Source organism: Tamandua tetradactyla, chromosome 3 (assembly GCF_023851605.1).
Source record: "Tamandua tetradactyla isolate mTamTet1 chromosome 3, mTamTet1.pri, whole genome shotgun sequence".
Lineage (NCBI taxonomy): Eukaryota > Metazoa > Chordata > Mammalia > Pilosa > Myrmecophagidae > Tamandua > Tamandua tetradactyla.
In genome coordinates, this window is record NC_135329.1 from 175789471 (window position 1) to 175804399 (window position 14929).

Consider the following 14929-nt stretch of genomic DNA (forward strand, 5'->3'; position numbering starts at 1 on the left):
ACTCAATTTATTTTAATTGTTTCCTCTGTTATTTTTTAATTTCTTATCCATATTTTTTACTCATCTGTCCATAACATAGAAAAAAGGAGCATCAGATAACAAGGTTTTCACAATCACAGTCATATTGCAAAAGCTTTATCATTACACGATCATCTTCAAGAAACATGGCTACTGGAACACAGCTCTACAGTTTCAAGTATTTCCCTCCAGCCTCTCTGTTACACCTTAACTAAAAAGGTGATATCTATTTAATGCATAAGAATAACCTCCAGGATAACCTCTCAACTCTGTTTGGAATCTCTCATCCATTGACACGTTATTTTGCCTCATTTCTCTCTTCCCGCTTTTGGTCGAGAAGGTTTTCTCAATCCCTTGATGCTGAGTCCCAGCTCATTCTAGGATTTCTGTCCCACATTGCCAGGAAGGTTTACACCCCTGGGAGTCATGTCCCATGTAAAGAGGGGGAGGGCAGTGAGATCGCTTGCTGTGTTGGACAAGCCACATTCTTACCAGAATTTGGTACAGTCAAGTTTTTTTTAAATATAACCATTCTAATAAGTGTATCTAATTGTAATTTTATTTCCCAAATAACTAATGGTATTGGGCATCTTTTTATTTGCTTATTTTTCTTTTGTAAATCTTCTTTGATGAAATAGCTACTCAAATATTTGCCCAAGTTTTAATTGGCAGTTTTTTAAATAAGTGAATTATAAAATTTATCTACACATTATGAATACAGTCTTTTATCAAATATGTGATTTTAAAATATTTTCTTCCATCTTGCCTTTACATCTTCTTAATGGTATCTTTGGAACCACAAAAGTTATCAGTTTTGATTAAAGTCCAATATATCAAAATTTCCTTTTAGGGATCATGCTTCTGATAATCATATCTAAGGAATATTTGCCTAACCCAAAGTCAAAAAGGTTTTCTTCTAAAAGTTTTATAGGTCTTACATTTATAACTATAATCCATTCTGAGTCCACTCTGTGTGGGTGTGAGGTAAGGATCTTTTATTGCTGAATTATCTATTTCTCCCTTTAATTCTCTCTGGTTTTATTTCATGTATTATGGGTTATGAGGCTCTTTGTCTCTAATAATACTTATTCTGTGAAGGTCTATTTTGACGGGTAATATGACAACTCCATCTCTTTTATGGTTATGTTTTACATGATATATCTTTTTCCATCAATTTATTTCATACTATTTGTGTCTTTGAATGTGAAGTGTCTCTTTTGAAGACACTTTTTTTTTTTTTAAATAGGCAGGCGCCAGGAAACGAACCGGGGTCTCCCGCAGGTGGGAACTCTGCCACTGAGGGAGGCACTGTGGCCTGCCCAGTTGTATGTTTCTTTATATCCAGTCTGATAACATCAGTTTTTCAAGTGGATTTTTTGCTTATTCTCATTTAATCTAATTATGGATATGGTTATATTTACATCTTGAATTTTGCTATTTGTTTTTTATATGTCTCATGTCTATTTTTTCCTCTGTTCGTTTACTGCCTTATTTTGTGTTGGAAAATTTTTTCACATAGCATTTTATTTCCTCTATTCATTTGTGAACCATATTTCAAAATTATTTTCAGATAATGGTTGTCCTAGAGACTAAAATATACATACATCTTAATTTATCACAGTTTACTTCAGTTAATACTGACTTAATCTCAGTAAAATATAACAACTTTACTCCAATTTAGATCAATTACCTTTAATTAATAACACATTTGTGTATTTAATGTCACATATTTTATCTATATATGTTATAAACCCACCAATAGAGTATTACAGTTATTGCTTTATTCAGTCTTATGTTTTTTTAAGGAAATTAAGAGAAGAAAGGAGAAAATAATATTTATGTAGTCTTTTATATTTACTTGCATATTTACCATTTCCTGTGCTCTTGATTTCTTCCTTTATTTTCAAGTTACCATCTGGAGCTATTTCCTTTTAGCCTCAGGGACTTCCTTTAGTATTTCTTATTGGCAGGTCTGCTAACAATGAAGTCTCCCAGTCTTTATCTGGGAATGTCTTCACTTCATCTTCATCTTTGAATAGAGTTTGGCTGGATATAGAATTCTTGGTTGACTATTTGAGAATATGTCATCCCATTCATTTCTTCAGATGGAAGCAAGCTATTAATCATATTTTATTACCCTTGTATATCATGTGTCTTTATGATACTCTCTTTGTCAGCAGTTTGACTATACTAGTCTAGCAGTAGATTTCTCTTTGTTTATCCTACTTAGAATTTTTCTGAACTTGTTTTATCTCTAGGTTGATTTTTTTTAAAAATCAAATTTGGGAATTTTTCAGCTATTATTTTCAAATAATTTCAGCCCTCTTTTCTCCTCTTTTCCTATTATGCATATGTTGGTATACTTCTTGTTGTTTCAAAGTTTTCTGAGGTTGTTGCTTTACAGACAATGCCATGAGATATAATTTACTATATCTATACTATAATTTACTATATCTATATTATAAAATGCATTTGTTCAGTGATTTTTTAGTATATTTACAGAATTGTGCAACCTTCACCACAATCTAATTTTAGAAAATTTCCATCACTCAAAAAAACTCTGTGCCCATTTCAGTCACTCTCATTACCAACCCCAATCCTAAACAAACACTATTCAAGATTCTGTCTTTATAGATTTTTCCTTTTCTGGACACTTTGTATAAATGGGATAATATAATATGCAGTCTTTTGTAGCTGCTTCTTTAACACGGCGCAGTGTTTTTTGAGGTTCATCCAATTTGTAGCATGTATCAGTGTTTTGTTCCTTTTTATTGTTGAGTAAGATGCTGTTGTATGGATGTTCTCACTGTTGTTTTATTTTTTAATCCCTTTACCAGTTGATGGGCATTTAGGTTGTTTCTACTTTGGGGTATCATGAATAATGTCACTATGAAAGTTCACATACAATTCTTTTGTGGACATGGTTTTGCATTTCTTTTGGGTAGATACCTAAGACAGAAGTTACTGAATTAAATGGTAAAAACTATTGTTTAACATTTTGTGAAATGATCACACTCTTTCTCAAAGTGACTGTACCATTTTTACATACTGACATCCAATTGTCAATTTTTCAATAACCTCACCAACACTTGTTACAGTTTGTCTTTTTAATACTTATTGATGCAAATCTATTTTCTCCCTGGTGTTTCTGTTCCTAGAAGCAATAATAAGGATTGAAATGGAGTCTCATGGAAATGTAGAAGCCAGTCAAGTGCTCAGAGTTGTATGAAAAGTCAGCAGGCAGTTGGACTGCTTCTTCTGCTGATTCCTGACCCTCAGGTGTGGCAGAAAACCCTGGGACAGACCAGATGGACATGCCGCTCTCCTGTTTTATTGCTACAAAATATCCATATATGGCAAATTCATGCTTATTCACCAAGAGCGATGACTCCTTCCAGGGCCTGGGCACGGATGCTGAGCAGCTTGGGTCAGACGCTGCCAAAATGGGTCTGGAAGTTTTCCCTTCTGGACATGGTGGTTTAAAGCTATGGCCACCTTCAACCTGGTCAGTCTCCCAGGCTGCTCACCACACATTACCTCTTTACTGCCTCTCTCCTCAACTTTTAGTTCACTGTTGAGATTGCAGTATTCCTTGTGGCAACATGACAAGTATGAAGTGGCATTTGAGGATGTCATTTCCTGTAGTAGTACTGAATTTTTCCGTTTCTGTTATTGGGCAAGTTTCTTTGGTTGCTTAAAAATATATGCTTTACTAAAAGACTGAATTTATGTTAATACATATTTCCTGGGTTGATTTTTATACAATCAGAATATAAAGTTTCATTGTAATTTTGTCCTTAGCATTAGCACAGTGCCTAGTATATAGTTGGTGCTCAACAAATATTTGTGGAATGAAAAAGTGATTCAAACTATTCTTGGGTTTTTACTAGACATATCATAGGGATTTAATCTGGAAGAAATAACAAGACTTTAGCATTTAATATCTGACCCAGTTTGAATTTTGCATATGGGACTGAGATGAGGAATCCCATATGTAAGAGAAGATCTTCCTGAATCTTCTGTTCCACAATGGCCATGCCATGTTGAGATTGCGTGGTGTTGTTTCATCAGGGATCAGATGAGTTCGCACCGCAAATGTTTGAAGACTGTGACTCCTGATTTTTAGTAGAAGAATAACAAGTGTCCATATGTGCTAGTTTGGGTGATAATATTAAGAATACCCTCAAAATTTATGGTTTCAAAATGAACCATTATGCCATGAACAAACAAAAATGCCAGGGGCTTGTAAACCTAAATAAAACACAATGACTACCTGCTCACAGGTGTTTAAACACTTTGGCCTTCAAGATAGGAACAAGATGGTCATAAAAATCTGTCTTCACTTTAAACATTTTTAATTAAAACTTTTTATTACCAGAAGGAATATACATTAACAGAAGAATATTAGAAAATAAAGATAGGAAGAACTAAGTTTTGGCTATGTCTACTAAATTTATAATATACTTATTTTACAAGTCAAGAATATGTTTAGATGTAAGATTTGTGGAATAGATTACAAAATATAGGTAGTGTGTAAATATTAAAATAAAGATAATTTAAGAAGGCAAAACACAGACAAAAATTAACTGTGATTTCATGGTCCCGAGACGATCATTGTTAACATTTTGCTGTTTAATATTTTCTTCCAGAAAGTCTTCTATGACTGCTTCTATTTGGTGTGAAAGGCCTGGTGAAGGTGGGACATTAGGAAGGAACAAAAGACACCTACCAGACAGACCCAAAATGGGGGCAGCTCCAGGGAGAGGTGGTCTGCGAGGAGCACTGGGTCCAGGCATCTCCTTTTGGACCCAACTTCCCTGTAAGGAGATGTCCACGTACCTGAGGAAAAGAATTCCAAGTCGTGATACTGTCACGGTTTCCTCTCACCAAATGAGACCATGAGGATAATGGGAATGAACTGGAAAAACGAGTCAAGGACTAAACAGAGAAATTCGTGGTTGACCTGGAGAATGAGTGGCACCACGTGTCTGAGAACCTATAAGAATCCTTACAGGGACTTGTAGGAAAGTTAGTGAGAGATGGAGGCCACGACATTGCCCTGAAGGGGAAATAAGAAATGGATATTAAAACTCAAAGAGAGGGGTGCACAGTGGTAGAATGTTCGCCTTCCATGTGGGAGACCTGGGTTCGATTCCCCGACCATGCACCCCCCCAAAACAAACAAATAAACAAACAAACAAACCTGAGGAGAGGTCTAGACACCACAAGAGAGGTAGCTCAGAGCCTGGGAATATGGCTGGAGAGTGGAAAGGTGCAGGGAAGGCTTCTAGAAAACCAAGGTGATAGACTAAGAGGTGCAAAAAAAAAAAAAAGAACTAGTGTTTATTCATTGGGCTGAACTTCCCTGGCCACTAACAGAAAGTGCCTTTATTTTTCTCGCATCACCACTTTCCATAATGATTTCACAAATCTTCTGTGATAGCCCCGACTAGACATCAGGCAGATCACAGCTTTCAGCCGTCCTTTGTTTATAAGAAGGATGCTATTTAGATAATTATACCTCATCTTCAGTCATTAACAATTTGCTTCAGGCATTTTAAAACATCTGTCTTACCTACAAGTCAAACTCCTCATCCCTAGTTGAGGGATGACTCCCAGCCAGGGGTCCTGCAGTCAAGGAGATTTTTTTCTCTTTGTCTTTTCATCCTGCATTCACTCTGGCTCCCTCAGAGCTGGGCCATGAGAAGGAGAGGTAAAGACCAAAAGACTTTCTGCTCAGCTTTGGATCTCTTTGGCACTTCCAAGGGGCAACTCAAGCACACTTAACGTGTTGCTGCCAACAGAATTTGAGAGTCAAAACAGAATTCTAACCCATCACACCTGAGCTCCTAGGCTTTCGGATGAACCCACAGTTTTAGGGCTCTGGCAGGCAGCTCTCCTGGGCAAGGTCCCATCAAGATGATTTGTGCCAGATCTGGATGATTCTCAGCAAGTCAAGTCACGCATGAGGTGACTCATTCAGAAACCAGAAGTGGAATCTCAGTTTTGTAAGCTACAAAGGAATGTTAATTTTATAACCTAACTTCTTTGATATTTATTTATTTTAGGACATTTTATTTTCATTTCATGAAACTATAAACATGTCCTAGGCACTAATCAATGTTTACTTAGTAATGCATGAACTGTTAGAGACATCTTTAAGACTTTTTTTTGAATATCTATTATAATATCTATTTGGCTTAGGCTTCTGAATAGCTTTCAGTGGAGAAAAAGTGATTCTTGGTGCTTGTCCTTAGGGTTTGAGGTACCCCATTTCTTAGGTATGGGAATGTAGTGAAGCAAAAACAGGGAGGATATTCACCATCTCCATATTGAGACCATCAAGAAAATACTGGAAAAGCTACAACGGTAACATGATTATTGTGATCATAACCTAACAATGATCTCAGTTTCCTCCTTTCTTGATCAGTGGTATGGGCTCTTGTAGGAAAGTAGAGATGTGAGTGTTGGCTATCAAAAGTTGCAGAGTTTATATTTGAGATCAGTGATTGTAAACTTCTTTATATCCCTACGATTGTCTAATCATTTCAACAAACAAAGCCCTTAAAATTATAGCTGATATAAACTTTGTTTTATACATGTTTGAGACACTCCCTCCAAACAGTTTTTTTTCTTTTCTTCTGCATGGGCAGGTACCAGGAATTGAGCCCGGGTCTCCGGCATGACAGGTGAGAACTCTGCCTCCTGAGCTACTGTGGCCTGCTCCCTCCAATTAGTTTTATACAAGCAAGTTCAGACACTACAGAGCCAGGATGTTTGCTAACGGGAGTGTCTTTGGAGACGGCCAGCCAGTTCAGATACCACAGAGGTAGGATGCTTGCCAGTGGATTTTTCTGTAGCTAGCTTCAATTGTTTCTTTTCTGGGAGACTTGCCATTGCTATAGCTGCGGAAATGTCCTGGGCACTCAAGGGATCGTGGGTATGTCAAACTGGAATTAATTCATTGGATTCCCAGTTGACTCAGTCCTCCTTTGGATAATATGGGAGCTCAAGCAAGTCAAGATGGTTAGTGTAGTCATTAGCCATTCTGTTTTTGCACTCTTTTCCCTTCCCTCACCACTCTTTGGAGGAATAGTCTAGGGCAGGAGGCAGGGCCAATGGCAGGAGGCCAGAGTGTGAAACAGGGGAAAGCACCCGCCTGGCCCTTAGTTTGGCTATATACAGCTTAAGAAAGCAAGACGAATATTGGGGTTTTTGTTTCATTGTCAGCATTTATTTTATTTTATTATTTTTTAAAACTTAAAAATTAAATAGAATAATGGTTACTAAAGACATATTCTTTATACCTAAAAATAAAATAAATATAGACTATGGGTAGATTTAAATAATTCATATAGTACTGTGGGTGGATCTTCACTTGGATACTATGCTACATGAAAAGTTTAAACTCGGCCATTTTGAATGAAGCTTCCCAGTTGGGCCTTCTGAATAGTCAACTATAAGGCAGAAGTTAAGAATCTGAAGTAGCAACAGTTCGGTAGTGTCGGAGTTTTCAGATGTTTCCAATTCTATGCACACATCTACTTGGATGACATTATTCTAAAGCATTTTGTACAGATCTTTCATTACATGTTTATTTCCTCGTTATTGTTAGAAATGGTCTGTTTTTTCCTAGGCAGTGGCAGTCAACTTCCCCCTCAGTTGTCTGTTTTCCACTGTTGTCTGGTATTCTTCATGGCTTATCTCCACAGGAGGAAAAATTTTTAACAGACCCAAAAGTTAAGATTTTATTCACAAATCTTCTTTGTTGTACAGAAAGTAAAAGTGCTATTACACACTCAGTGTAACCAGTGTAACTGGTTAGGAATCCCCTGCGCAGCTAGCCATGCTACAGCAAAGGCTCACATGAAAACCTCACAACGCTTACAATTTTATTGGGGTGAGACCCCCTGAGCTTGGCAGTAGATTTCTAAGATGGACTGAGGAAGGGGGAATGCCGTAGGAACTATTCTTAGGCTCTTTGAGTGGACGAGTTTTCTAGGGTTTGTATCACAGCTACCTTTAAAAAAAAAAAAAAAAAACAGCTACCGAATCCAAAAGAGTGGTCCAACCAGTACTGAACAGTTCTTTTTTTGCAGGTTATCTGAAGTCTTAATAGTATTCTCCTTCATCGTCTGTTTCTCTCTACGTCTTTTCACCTTTCCCGCTTCTTCCTCTCTTTGTCTTCATCTTCATCCTCACCCCCTTCGCCTTCATCGACTTCTCCATCGTGTCCAGAATCTCCCTCCTCCCCTCCGCTGACTTCATCTTCATCTTCTCCCCCTTCTCCATCTTCATCCTCTCCATCGTCAAACTCTTCGTCCTCGGCCACACCGTCCACCTGGGCATCCGAGTCGGGGCTCCGGGGCCTCCGGTCGCGGCCGTCGGGGTGGGTCAGCGAGCCGGGCCTGAGGCTCCCGCGCAGCCCTTGGGGCCGGGGACCTCCAGCCACAGGCCCCGGCGCCCCAGACAGCCCCGCTGGGTCAAAGCTCCCAAGGTGCTGACAGCTTCTGACCATTTCCGCTTACGTCCAGACGTGTGAGATTCGGAAGTTTTTCCGCTACCATGTGCAGATCTCCCAAGATTCTCCTGTCACTAAGCTCAAGTTTTTTCAGCTGAGGTAGTTTGAGAAAATTTGAAACTGAAGTCAAGGTTATATTTGCCACGCTGAGGCACTCTAAATTCACAAATTCAGCTGCGAAACCCTCAATTTTCCATCGTTTGATTTGCAATTGTCCAGGACAAGTTCTCGAACCGCCGCCGTGTCCGGTTCCTCGGCTCCAGGTGGATCCTCCTCTTCTGGTCCTTGGCTCCTCTTCCCGGCTCGTCAAACTTAACTTTCCGCCGCGGGGGCGAGGGCAGAGCGGCCGGGCCGGCCCGACGAGGCGCGGCGAGGCGAGGCGAGGCGAGGCGAGGCGCAGGGAGGCTGCAGGCGGCGGCCGGGTCTCGGGCCGAGGGGGGAGAGGCGGAGGGGCGGGGGCGGAGGGAGAGGTGGCCGGGTCAGCCCGGCGAGGCGAGGTGCAGGGAGGCTGCAGGCGGCGGCGCGGTCCCGGGCCCAGGGGGGAGAAGCAGCGGCCGGCGCGGCGAGGCGCAGGGGAAGCTGCTGGCGGCGGAGCCCCCGGGTGCCCGGGACCCGTGGGAGCCGAGAGAAACCCAGGAAGGAAAAGGGGCTGGAGCGCGCGCGGCTGGCACTCCCCACAGTAGAAAACTCATTCACTCCGAATAACAGCTTCTCTTAAAGATCTAATGTTGATGCTCAAGGAAGTACCCGGGACTTAATAGGGGCCCTTTAAGAAAGCTTAACTTTCCTGTGGGGGAAGGGCCTTATAATGCATTCAAAACAAACCAAGGAAAACTAGCACTGGTGATCTTTGCAGTATCTCTGGTGATAATGTTTCGGATGTATCTTTTAAAATGAAATCTCATATCTGAGATTTCTATGTAAGTCTCCTTTGCACTGTCCCCAGATGCTTCCAGCAGCTCGGCCAGTTCTGCCAGGCTCTGCCTGCTGGGAGGCAGTAGTGCACAGGGCTCAACAGGTGCCCTGTGGTGGGAAGCTCCTAGGGTCAGGTCCTTGCCCTGCCTCTCAACAGCTGAGTGACTTTGAACTTCCTTTCCTCATCTGTGCAATATCCCGAATAATTAGCACCCACCTTCTAGCTAAAATAACAATAGTAGTGGATAATTATTGAGAACTCTGCAAGTCCAGGCACTATTCTAATTGCTCAAACTGCATATCTCCCATAGCTCCGCTCATGTGGGAGCTCCAGTGCTCCGCGTTTTAAAATCCTCTACATTAAATTCTGAGATCAATAAGGTTGAGAGTCAGGTTCATGTTTGGCAGACTTCATTCTGTCACTCACTAGCTGAATGAGCTTGGCCAAGGGTTTCAACCTCTCTAAACCTCAGTTTCTTCAGCTATAAAATGGAAATAAAAATATTATGCACCTCTGAGAATTGTTTGGCAGTTGCAAAAGAACTATTTAGGTATGTCTGGCACACAAACAGTTTGATCAATGTTAGCTCCTGTCATTATTAAACCAACTCCTTTTTCTCAGGTGACAGAGAACCAGTAATTTCTGACCTTTTTTCCTACATTACTCTATCTTTACTTAGATTTGTTGCTCCTCCGTCCACATGGTTCTTTTCAAATCCTGTGTTGGGGTGGGTGGGACTGGGGGTAGGGGAGTTTGTTACAGCAGAAAAATCCTTGTCTTTAGCCCAGTAGGACTGAGTTGAATCCAGGTGACTATTTGAGCCTCAGTTTTCCCATCCATAACATGGGAGAGCAATCCTCAGTATTGCTGTAACAATTAGAGATAATTCATGTAAAGGGTGCAACATATATATAGTTATTGTAAGAATATCGGTGTTCTGGTTAAAAATATAAAACATGAAAACAGAAAAGGCAGAAACCCCTTTAAAAATTGAAACAGGAAACAGGCAGAGAGTGGGAGAGTGGAGGTTGAAAAAAGCAGAGGAGGGCCTGGGGTTCAGGGCCCTGGGGGACCCACCTCAGTATTACCATCATTCCCAGCTCTGCTGGTCACTGTTGATCCCAAGGGCCCTGGGGATGGGAACTAAAGGGTTGTTGCCCCTAAGGGTTGGACCAGACCTTCCCTTTATTGTGTAAACTCTCTCCACTTTTCAGCCTGAGGCTGCTTTGATTTAAGATAAAACTGAAGGGGTTGGAGGGGCCTAGTCTGTGGCTTCGGTGCTGAGATTTGGATCAGAGCACAAAGGGAAAAATCCTCCCCTAACCCCTTTCAAGAGAGAAGGGCATTTTACTTGCCACGGGCTCAAGCCTGTCTTTGAAAATTACGGGGGTTATTAATACTAAAAGTTGCCAGTGTCATGCTTTTCAATAGAGCAACTTCCAGCTTCCTGGCTGTTTTGTTGTTGTTGTTTGCAAATTAATAATTGTCTGCCATCTCCCTCTTCTGAATAGTTCGATTGAACATTGAACATTTTGCTTCATGGTGAGTTGTTTCTTTCTGCGGTTTCAAAATAAAGTTTACGCTGTTGTTTTTTCTGTTGAGGAATTCTCTCCCATGCTTGGTGATGATCAGATGCTGTCTTTCTGCTGGAAGATAATGATTTTACAGGTCTCCCTTCGTTTGTCTCCTCTGATTTTTTTTTTTTTTGCCTTTCTTTTTTTTGTTTTTATTTAAGAAAACAAACAATACACTTAGAACCACCAAAAATGGATATCTTAGCGTAACCATAGGCACATTTAAATAAAGTATCCATAAAATCATTGTAAAACCTGTTTGTGCAGGAAGTTTCATAAAGCAATTTAAAATTAAAGCCACAAAGAGCAGATAATTTGTAAAACTTTCTACATGATATTTTGAGAACATTCACAGTTTTGACATTTGAGCAAATGGTATCTAAGTAAGTGTTTAATATGGAGAATTTAAGAACTCTGCTGTCTGAATTTGTAGATTTTTTCCTGATTCTTTTTTAAGCTGTGTTGAGTTCTCTGCCGAGTTCTCCTTGGAAGACTGCCTAACATATAACCAGGAAGTGCGTCCTCTGAGGAAGGCGGGGGTGAGTGGAATGAGCGAAAGTGAAAGCAAACCTCTTCTTGCAGGCTTTTCCTCTTCCTCGCCTGGTTTTAGGGGATTTTCTATAGTCCTGTGGACAAGCATTGGGAATTTTGAGCATGTGGAATTAGGCAGTTCAGGCGACCCTGTCACTGGGGAACTGGTGACTGTGACTGTGCTTGGAAATGGGAGCAGGTGAGTGCCTGGTCAAAGGTGGTCCCTCAGCGGGAAACCTGCAGGGACGCCGTGTGTTTTCTTTCCAAGGCTCACATGCTCGGGGGGGCTGTGGGTCCTTCTTGTTCTCCCACGGCCTATCTCTGACCCTCCCCACCAGCCTGCTTTTTCATTCTGGGAAATCCCCGGTTCCTCTGCTACATTTTATCCTCAAGATCTCATGTCTGCCACAGATAGAGGTACACAATCTCTGTCCTGCTGCCACGTTTTGGAGATTTTGGATGACTTTGTCTATGTACTTATTACCTCCCCCCCCCGACACACGCTGTGGCCTGGGACAGAGGGTTGAGCTAATCACCCTCTCCCGTGTGGTGCTCTGTGGCCCCCGGTCCCTAAGACTCACTACCCACTTCTCCCCTCCTACATTTTGCTACTTCTTTCCTCTCCCCACCCCACTTCCCATCCCCCTCACTTGCTCCCAAAAGGGACCTCTCTAATGTTAGTGATATATCTCCCAATTTTTCTTTATCTTTGCAAAATGGACTGTTAGTCTATTTCTTTTAACGATGTGACCCAGGGCCAAGTAAGTAATTTCTGCGTCGCTATTTCCTCGTTACTAAATGTGATGAGCTATAGCTCATGAGGTGGTTGTGAGATTTATAAGAGCCAATATGTGTAAATCACTTACAAATGTGGCAGGCACGCTAGACACTTAGTGTTAGCAATTATTATTACATATTAGTATTACTATATATTTGTTTTAGTCTACCGAAGCTTCTATAATGCAACACACTAGAGATGGATCGGCTTTTAATAGAGAGATGTATTTAATTAAAAATTTGTAGTTCCTCAGAGGAAAGATAGCTAACTTTCATCTGAGGTTCTCTTTTCCACAGGAAAGCACACGGTGACATCTTCCGGCCTTCTCTCCTGGCTTGTGGGTTTATTGGCTTTTCCTGGGGCAATTCCCTTCTACATCTCTGGACATGTGGGCTGTGAGTGCTGAGATGAGGTGTGCTGGGCTGCTGAGCTCTCTTCTGACCTCTCTCTTTTAAGTTCAGCTCATTAAATTAAACCTCACACCGTGTGGAAGGCACTCTCTTTAGCCAACCACAAATGTAATCAGCCGTAGATGAGTTTCACATACTGATGATCTAAGTCAACAGAAACAGAATAACAGGGCACATCACCTGGCCAAGTTGATACCTGAATCTAACCACTGCAAACATTGTACTGTACTCACTCAGTTTCTTACTTTTTCACCCTGCACTAAGTTCTAGTTTGCCAGCTCCCAGTTTCTAACTGCTTCATGGTATTGTGAGATGTACAGTCCCCACGAATCCTATAGGAGGACATGCCTAAGAAGGAAGTGGGAAACGGGAGCAGGGGAGTGCCTGGTCAGAGGTGGCCCTCAGCAGGAAACTAGCAGGTAGACTGCGTTCTTTCTTTCCCAGGAACCACTGGGGACACTTCTGGGTCTGCCAGCACCCCAGGTCTCCCATGGCTTCTCTCTGACTCTCACCAGTAGTCTACATTTCATTCAAGGTCTTATAATCTGCCACATATAGAGCCACACTGTGGAAAGTGGGTCAGGAGAAGGAGTGCCGGGTTGTGGTGCCTGTGAATATTTGATCAGACCAAGTATACCAGCTTGTCCTCATGAAGCTTCCATTTCCCCACGTGCCCACCAATCCTTGGCCTGATCCAACTTGCAAATGTTTGCCAATCTGCTGGTTATACCGCGGGCATCTCATTGCTTTATTTTGGATTTTCCAATGTACCGATGAGTTTGAGCATTACTTCATCCACTTCAGCTATTTGAGTTGCCCCATCAGGGAACTCTGTGTTCATATCCATTGCCCTTTTGCAGGATTTCCTTTCCTCAGTGATTTGTAGAGAATCTTTTTCCGTTCTGAATGTTGCTGCTTCCTTTGTTTTAGATATGGCAGATCCAGGGGACACATGGAAGATGTAGTCCCTGCCCTTTCGGAAGCTCACAGCCTAAGTCAGGAAATAGTCACAAAGCAGTGGGATAAATGCTGGGATGGAGTCTGTTCAGGATGCTGGGAAAGCGTCAAGGAAGATCGGGAAACACTTCCTGGTGTTGAGTTGGCCTCTAACAGATTTTTGCTCTGTTGGTGTGTCCTTCCTTGGAGTCTAGCTGACAGCCTCAAGTGCTAACTGAGGGCACTGGTGCCACTATATCACCTTTACCTAGCCCTCTACAGGCGAAGAGGAACTTTCAGATACCTCATTTAATCATCTCACCTATAAGATGGGTCCCTGCCTTTTGAAAGTTTATATTACATCTGGAGGAAGAGAAACAGCAGTTTCAAAGAAGATAGATGTTTTAACTTTTTTTTCTACCTTTAACATCTGAAAACCTGACTCCCAGCATGTAGGCAGGGGTTTGTGTGTGTTCTGTTCAGTGTTGTACCCCAAAGCGAAATCAGAAGTGCTCAATAAATATTTATTGATTAAAAAATGACTGTCTCAATGATGAACCCAGAAAAATCTGTACGATCCTAAAATATGAAAAGAAAGTATTTTTGGTAACTATCCGGTCCCACTTTTTTGTTTTAGAAGATGAAAACGAAGTCCCAAAGATTAAAGGAGCCGTCCAAAGGCTCCATTGAATCTCAGGTGACCAGGACCCGCCCAGGACTCTGTCCCCTGAATTGCAAACCTCTTTGGTAGGTGTAGAGAAAGGTGCTGCCGCTCAGGCTGCTGGGAGGCCAGCCCTCATCACCCAGGCTCTGTGACTCAGGAGGTTTCATCAAACAGGAAGTGTGGTGGGCTGGGCCCTCACGCCTCTCATTTGACTTTTCCTTTCATCTCAGACGCAGTGGGTGAGAGACCCGTGAGGAAGAGGCAGACATTGTGAGGACCCAGGATTTGACTCTTAGGTAAGACCAACTGGACCTTTTGGGAGGAAGGCCTTGGATTCTAGAATTTTCTAGGCTGCTGACAGGCGATCAGCAACAGACTTTGCTACTGCAGAAGCCCTCACACCCACCAACGCACACATAAACACACACACACAGGCGCACATGGTCCCAGTAATTCAATCGTTTACTTATTCTTTAAGAAATCAAAAAAGATTCATAACAATGCAGACAACCACGTAATGGGAAACAGACCCACAAAAGCAGAGACCTGAGAGTCAGCCTTTGCAGGGGCAGTTGTGAATG

General features: G+C 41.7%; 1 protein-coding gene and 1 pseudogene across 3 annotated transcripts in view; one reads left to right on the forward strand and one right to left on the reverse strand.

The window, feature by feature from the left end:
- Nucleotides 1-8130: 8130 nt before the first annotated feature.
- Nucleotides 8131-13595, reverse strand: LOC143675844 (acidic leucine-rich nuclear phosphoprotein 32 family member B pseudogene; annotated as a pseudogene).
- The window catches only part of CASP8 (caspase 8), a 50905-nt gene continuing 44543 nt past the window's right edge, over nt 8568-14929 (forward strand). The window contains exons 1-2 of one of the 3 annotated variants that reach the window (XM_077154678.1): nt 8568-8638; nt 14579-14644. The gene's annotated coding sequence lies outside the window, so the exon portion shown is untranslated. Of the gene's footprint in view, nt 8639-8668; nt 8803-11554; nt 11760-14578; nt 14645-14929 lie in introns of those variants that run through there. The other 2 variants (XM_077154677.1, XM_077154676.1) reach the window with 2 other exon arrangements.